The 5,868-nt window shown below is 40.7% G+C and overlaps 1 pseudogene; it reads left to right on the plus strand.

Annotated features, from left to right (window-relative positions):
* The first annotated feature begins 2,063 nt into the window (after positions 1-2,063).
* Positions 2,064-3,084, plus strand: LOC102957559 (annotated as a pseudogene).
* The last annotated feature ends 2,784 nt before the right edge of the window (positions 3,085-5,868 follow it).

Genomic DNA, 5,868 nt, shown 5'->3' on the forward strand with positions numbered 1-5,868 from the left:
TCCCTTTGCAGTGCAGAAGCTTTTTTTTTTCTTTTTTTTTCTTTTTTTTTTTCTTTTTTTTCCGGAAGCTTTTTATCTTGAGGGCGTCCTCATCATTTTTGCTTTTGTTTCTCTTGCCTCCAAAGACATATCTAGTAAGAACTTGCCTCAGCCAATGTTACCGCTTTGTTCTCTTCTGGGAGTTTGATGGTTTTCTGTCTCACATTTACATCTCTCACCCATTTTGAATTTATTTTTGTATATGCTGTAACAAAAAGGGTCCACTTTCATTCTTTTGCATGGTGTCGTCCAGTTTTCCCAACACCATTTGCTAAAGAGACTGTCTTTTTTCCATGGGATACTCTCTCCTGTTTTCTTGAAAATTAGTTGACCATATAGTTGTGGGTTCATTTCTGTGTTTTCTATTCTGTTCCATTAATCTATGTGTCTGGTTTTTTTGTGCCAGTACCATACTGTTTTGATCATTACAGCTTTGTAATGTAACTTGAAGTCTGGAATTGTGATACCTCCAGCTTTACTTTCCTCTTTCAGGATTGCTTTGGCTATTTGGGGTCTTTTGTGGTTCCATACAAATTTTAGGATTGTTTGTTCTAGCCCTGTGAAAAATGTTGTTGGTATTTTGATAGGGATTGCATTACATGCGTAGATTGCTTTGGGAGTGTAGACATTTTAACAATATCTGTCCTCCAATCCATGAGCATGAATGTTTTTCCATTTCTTTGGGACTCTTAATGTTGAGAACAAGCTGAGGGTTGCTGGAGTGGAGGTGAGCGATGGGGGTGCGTTAAATGGATGATGGTTATGAAGGAGGGCACTCGTGGTGAGCCCTGGGCATTGTATGTAACTGATGAGTCACTAAATTCAACACCTAAAACTAATAATACACTTTTGTTAAGTAACTGGAATTTAAATAAAAATGTGAAACTAAAAAAAAAAAATTAAATTAAATTGAATTAAATTAAATTAAATTAAATTAAATTAAATTAAAACTCTGGGGGGCCATACTAGATGCAGCTGAAAGGAACATGAAGTAATCCAAAGAAAGAGGGACCATATAATACAAAAGGAACACAAATCAATGAAATTGAAAACACATGTTGGTGTTTGACCACATGTTGTATTAATGACTGTGGTGTTCTCTCTCTAACCCTGAATCCCCTGAGAGGTGAAGAAAAAGTCACAAATATGAAATTTTCTCCTTTATTAATGATAAACTACTTACAGGGTATGACTTGCAGCAAGGGCCAAATGCGTCCCCCAGTACTCTCTGCCCAGCCTCCCTTTGTAGAACTTGGAACTCCACACTAGAGACAGCCAGATGCACTATTAGGATTGTTATCTTACACGGGTTTGGAGAGTAGAAAGAGATCCAGTTTCTGGTGTTTAGGATTTTTGATGGTTTACAATCACTCAATCAAGAAATGAGTCCCAATAATGGATACTCAAGATCACCTCCATGCAGAGGAGTAAGGAATATGAGAGAACATCAGGATTATTTAGGGAAACCTAATCACATGTAAACCATAAGTATTTCCTTCTAGTACATACAATAGAGAGGATCAACCACATCAAACATTTTAAGTTTAATAAAGTAGACACATTTTGGACAAAGTTGAAAAAATAAAAAGGATATAGATAGAGCCCTAATATATATATATATATATATATATATATATATAATGCTTTATTATATATATGCTTTATATGATACATATATATGCATTATATTATACATATATATATGTTCCATGTTAATACATATATATATTAAGTGCCATATATATATATATATGCTTATATGCTTAATATATATACGTATTAACATGGAACAGGTCATATATATATATGCTTTATAATGACCTGTTCCACGTTAATACGTATATATATTAAGCATATAAGCATATATATATATATATATATGGCACTTACTATATATATATATGTATTAAGATTGAACAGGGAATATAAACTAAGATAAAACAGATATTAAAATAATAAAGGACTTTTCTGCCCTCGGACACCGGTGAGTAAGCACGGTTAAAGTCTCCCCTCCCACCGCCATCATGTCTAAGTCAGAGTCTCTCCCAAAGAGTTTGAACAGCCGCGGAAGCTTTTCATCGGAGGTTTGAGCTTTGAAAGAACCGATGAGAGTCTGAGGGGCCACCGTGAGCAGAGAGGAATGCTCACGGACTGTGTGGTAATGAGACGTCCAAACACCAAGGACGCCAGAGGCTTTGGGCTTGTCACGTTTGCCACCGTGGAGGGGTTGGATGCAGCCGTGAATGCAGGGCCACACAAGGTGGGTGGAAGCGTTGTGGAACCAAAGAGGGCTCTCTCAGAGAAGATTCTCGAAGACCTGGCGCCCACTTAACTGTGAAAAAGATTTGTGTCGGTGGCCTTAAAGAAGACCCTGAAGAATATCATCTAAGAGATTACTTTGAACAGTATGGGAAGATGGAAGTGACTGAAATCATGACGGACCGAGGCAGTGGCCAGAAGAGAGGCTTTGCTTTGTAACATTTGATGACCATGACTCCGTAGACAAGATTGTCATTCAGAAATACCATGCTCTCAGTGGCCACAACTGTGAAGCTAGGAGAGCTCTATCTAAGCAAGAGATGACAGGTGCTCCCTCCAACCAAGGAGGGCAAAGTGGTTCTGGAAACTCCGGTGGTGGTCGTGGAAGTGGTTTTGGTGCGAATGAGAACTTTGGTCACGGAGGAAACTTCAGTGGGCGAGGTGGCTTTGGTGGCCGTCGAGGTGGTGGTCAAAATGGTGGCAGCGGGGACGGCTACACTGGATTTGGTAACGATGGAGACAGTTTTGCAGGTGGTGGACGCTATAATGATTTTGGCAATTCCAATCAATCTTCAAATATTGGACCCATGAAAGGAGGAAAGTTTGGAGACAGAAGCTCTGGCCCCTGTGGCGGTCGAGGCCAGTACTTTGCCAAACCACGAAACCAAGGTGGCTAATGGCGGCTCCAGCAGTATCAGTAGCTATGGCAACGGCAGATGGCAATGGCATTGGCAATGGCAGCTTACTGCTGGGAAACATAGCTTAGCAGGAGAGGAGGGCCAGTGACGTGACAGGGAAGCTAGAGGTTACAACAGATTCGTGAAGTCAGCCGAGCACAGTGGTGGCAGGGCCCAGCTGCTACAAAGAAGACATGTTTTAGACAATATTCATGTGTATGTGCAAACAACTCGAGGGCTGCATCTGTGACTAATCGTATAACAGGTGACTTTAGTTTCTGTTCTGTGGAAAGTGTAAAGCATTCCAACAAAGGGTTTTAACGTGGATTTTTTTTTTTTGCACCCATGCTGTTGATGGCTAAATGTGATAGTCTAATCGTGATGCTGAATAAATGTGTCTTTAAAAAAAATCATGATGATAAAGGAATCATGTGAACTTTAAACAAACAAATTTAAAAGTTTAGGAAAAAAATGGATAATTTCCCAGGAAAATTCAATTTTGTATGGCTGACTCAGAAAGAAATAGCAACCCAAATGGACTTAGAATCATTAGAGAAATTCACTCTATATTAAAAATCTACCCAACACTCCCCCATCTCCCACCAGAAAGAAAGAAAGAAAGAAAGAAAGAAAGAAAGAAAGAAAGAAAGAAAGAAAAGAGAAGAGAAAAGAAAGAAAAGGAGGACAAGAGGGGCACCTGGGTGGCTCAGTCAGTTAAGCCTCCAACTTTGGCTCAGGTCATGAGCTCCTGGTTGTGAGTTCGAGCCCCACGTCAGGCTCTGTGCTGACAACTCAGAGCCTGGAGCCTGTTTCAAATTCTGTGTCTCCCTCTCTCGCTGCCCCAACCCCATTCATGCTCTGTCTCTGTCTCTGTCTCTGTCTCTCACTCTCTCAAAAATAAACATTAAAAAAAAAAGAAAAGAAAAGGAGGACAAGGAAGAGTTGGAAGAGGAAGAGGAAGGAAGGAAGGAAGGAAGGAAGGAAGGAAGGAAGGAAGGAAGGGAGGGAGGGAGGGCAAAGAACCATCACCGAATCCAAAGAAATCACAAATGGTTCCAGACAATTTGGACCACCCAGACTTTCTCAAGGATGACTTAAATTTCTTCTCTGAGGAAGGGCAATTCTATTTTCCTTTAATTTCTTGAATTTTCTTTGGTAACATTTGCTTTCTTTTCATCAAATATTTAAAGGGAGGGGAACAGGCTATGAAAATATAGTTCCTTCATTAATAGAAAAGTGGCCAGGGGCGCCTGGGTGGCGCAGTCGGTTGAGCGTCCGACTTCAGCCAGGTCACGATCTCGCGGTCCGTGAGTTCGAGCCCCGCGTCAGGCTCTGGGCTGATGGCTCGGAGCCTGGAGCCTGTTTCCGATTCTGTGTCTCCCTCTCTCTCTGCCCCTCCCCCGTTCATGCTCTGTCTCTCTCTCTGTCCCAAAAATAAATAAAAAACGTTGAAAAAAAAAATTTAAAAAAAAAAAAAAAAAAAAAAAAAAAAAAAAAAGAAAAGTGGCCAATGTGAGATAAATTTTGTATGTGACTCCATTTTAGGGGAATAGTCAATATTAATTTTAAAATTGTGTGTGAGTTGAGGGGGGCCACTCTACACCTATTAGAATGGCCATTTGCAACAACATGGATGAACCTAGAGGACGTCAGACACAGAGAGCCAAATACTGCAGAACTCACTTGTATGTGGAATCTGGAACTATCAGACTTAGAAACAAAGAATGGTGGTTACCAGATGCCAAGGGAAGGAGATTATGGAGAGATGTTGATTAAGGGGTAAAAGTCTCAGTTGTGTAAGATAAATTCTGGAAATCTAATGTACAGCAATGTGGCTATATAGTTAACAATATTGCATCGTATAATTGAAATTTGCTGAGAGGGTAGATCTCAAGTGTGCTCACCATGCACTTGAAAATTATAACTGTGTGAGGTGATAGATATGTTAATTAGCTTGATTGTGATAAATATCTTAAGAAGTATACAGTCATCAAATCATCGAGTTGTATACCTTAAATATATATGATTTTTAATTGGATTGAAAAGAAATTCAGTTATGGCGTCAGCTCTGTGGCAACACTTTCCATTGCTAGGGTAACATCCACCAGGATGCGGTATATGCTCTAAATTACCAGCCAGTATATGGCGATGTTTCTCTTGTGGCCAGGAATCAAGGGGGTAGAAATGGGAGTCACTCCTTTCTCTACTGTCCTTAGGGATCCATTAGTAAAATGTTTGGCTTTTGTTCCACAGCTTTGGGATCTACTGATTTAAAGGTAAATCCCAAAGGAGAAAGCTTCCACTAGCAAACACAGCAGTGGGTTTTTGACTGGAACCTCACATGCTCTACTGATCGTTTTAGGCAACTCATGCCAAGGAACAAACTAGCAACGACAACAACCAGTCTCCATACTTGCTGACTGGGGTGATTGATAGATCCTGACCATCAAGGAGAAGTGAGGTCAGGGAAGAGTATGGCTGGAAGATAGGAGATCCTTTAGGCTGCCTGTTAGCCTTCCTGTGTCCTGCAATAAATGTTAATGGAAAACTACAACAGCCAGTACACTCAGGATTGCTAATGGCCCAGACTGTTCTGGAACGAAGGCTTGTTTCACTCCATCATGCAAGATTATGACTAGCTGCCCTGCTTGCTGAGGAAAAAGAAAATACAGACTATGGGGACGCCTGGGTGGCTCAGTCGGTTAAGCGTCTGACTTCAGCTCAAGTTATCATCTCACAGTTCGTGGGTTTGAGCCCCGCATCAGGGTCTGTACTGACACCTCAGAGCCTGGAGCCTGCTTCGATTCTGTGTTTCCGTCTCTCTCTGCCCCTCCCCAGCTTGTGCTCTGTCTCTCAAAAATGAATACACCTTGAAAAAAAATTTGAAAAAAAA

This window comes from Panthera tigris, chromosome D4 (genome assembly GCF_018350195.1).
Source record: "Panthera tigris isolate Pti1 chromosome D4, P.tigris_Pti1_mat1.1, whole genome shotgun sequence".
In the NCBI taxonomy this organism is placed as follows: domain Eukaryota; kingdom Metazoa; phylum Chordata; class Mammalia; order Carnivora; family Felidae; genus Panthera; species Panthera tigris.